The sequence below is a fragment of the Octopus bimaculoides genome, chromosome 9 (assembly GCF_001194135.2).
Source record: "Octopus bimaculoides isolate UCB-OBI-ISO-001 chromosome 9, ASM119413v2, whole genome shotgun sequence".
In the NCBI taxonomy this organism is placed as follows: Eukaryota; Metazoa; Mollusca; class Cephalopoda; order Octopoda; family Octopodidae; genus Octopus; species Octopus bimaculoides.
In genome coordinates this window covers 57,098,427-57,100,500 of record NC_068989.1, presented here as the reverse complement: position 1 = coordinate 57,100,500, position 2,074 = coordinate 57,098,427, and the positions used below count along the sequence as shown (strand labels likewise).

Here is a 2,074-nt window from a genome sequence, read left to right as displayed (position 1 = left end):
ATATATATAGAAATAGATATAAAACATTTTAAAGAACTTAAGATATAAATCAGAATCACACACATACAGAAATACACATACATACACACGTATACACACACACGCGCGCGTGCACACACGCATACAGACATATACACACGCGCACGAACACAAACCATTTGAAACTAAATGTGAGGTACATGAAAGACAGGACGAATAATTATAAAACGAAAGAAATTTAATTAAGGCGAACGAAACGTTCTATGTAGAATCAAATGCACTAAAAATAGACTGGAACAACGACACAAACACACACAGACACACATTTATTCATACACGTACAGACTCAAACGTACATAGTTACAAACACAGTAACATCTGACATAGTCACAGATATACAAACACACACACACACACACCTATATACTGGCATACATACATATTTAGACACACCTGTTAGAATGTATTTATAAATTTTGCTAAATTTGGTTCGTCATCTTACCAAAACAGAAGTTGGTAGCGTTCCTGTTGTAGCTGCAGCGGCAGCAGCGTCTCGCCATGCCGTGCTAGTGTAGATGTGGATGGTACAACGACTGCATTTGTATGGTTTATTTACACTAATATATATTTCAATTCGTCGAGCTGCTTTAAACAACAACAACAATACCAACACCAAAAACAACAACAGCAATAATAACAATAACAATAATAATAACAATAACAGTAATCAGCAGGTAAATAAATACGTCTTTAGATATGCATACAAGCAGTATATACGTATGTATGTAAGACGATATGTGTATATATATATATATATATATATATATATATATATATATGGGAGAATATACAAAAAATAACAACAGACGAGGACAGGTGGTGTAAATAACAAAAGTATATATTAGTATGACGCTCGGGAATACGGAAAGTCTTTGACGTTTCGAGCTACGCTCTTCAAAAGAAAGAATACGGAGACAAGGAGAAAAACACGGAGAAAAAAAATTGAATAGTGTTCAGTCATATATATATATATTCATACATACGTCCATACATACATACACACACACATAAATATATTAATTCAGACGTATACATACACATACATACTCAGATGTCTATCCGACAGCTTCTCTTAATTTCATCATAAGACAACCTGTCCAATTGTTTTTCTGGATAATTTCTTTCGTGACTTATATACACAAGTGAATGCACACACGTTTTTAAGTACACGTATGGACACACACAAATGCACACACACACGTATGTATGTATGTATGTATGTCTTTCTGTGTGTGGGTGGGTATATAAAGACATACATAAATACATTTATATATTCATATGTATACATGTATGTATGTATAATGAATAAACGTGTGTAAGTGTGTGTATCTCTATGCGCGTATATGAAATGGCATCTATAGGCATATTGGTATTTATCTACAGACAGACACAACCATACGTGAAAGTGTATGGCAATTGAGTTAGTAAGGAGATTTACCTCTTAAAATGTTTACTTGTAATACATTAATGTCACTGGCTATACCTGAAGGACTTATATCCCTCACCTGAATTCGCATCACACCTGGAGTACATGTAATGTTGCATCTCCCGTCTACTCGTACGGCTGTCGAAGTGTGCCTGCATACACACTTACACATATACATACATATATAGATATATATGTATGTGTATATATATATATATATATATATTTATATAGACAGAGAGAGAGTGTGTGTGAGAGAGAGAAAGAAAGAAAGAGAGACACACAGAGAGCACTCGTTTTGTGTGTACGCGTGTATGTAATGTATGTACGTAAGGGACTAATATTTGTCGAACGGATGGTGTAAACGTATGTAGGTACGTGATTGACTGTTCGATACTTTATCGATTTTATATACAGACATATGTGCACGTTCGCACGCACGCATACACAGACCCAATGATATATACCTTATATAATATATATGATGAATGATATATATGAATGATATATATGTGTGTGTATGTATCTATATGAACATACATACATCATACTTTATATAGCAAGATTATATATATATAATGTGTGTGTGTGTGTGTATATATATATATA

General features: G+C 33.5%; 1 protein-coding gene across 1 annotated transcript in view; it reads right to left on the bottom strand.

The window, feature by feature from the left end:
- The window catches only part of LOC106871386 (uncharacterized), a gene marked incomplete at its 3' end in the record, with an annotated part of 540,352 nt that extends 538,724 nt beyond the window's left edge, over positions 1–1,628 (bottom strand). The window contains exon 1 of the mRNA XM_052970915.1: positions 1,478–1,628. The remainder of the gene's footprint in view (positions 1–1,477) is intronic.
- Positions 1,629–2,074: the final 446 nt, after the last annotated feature.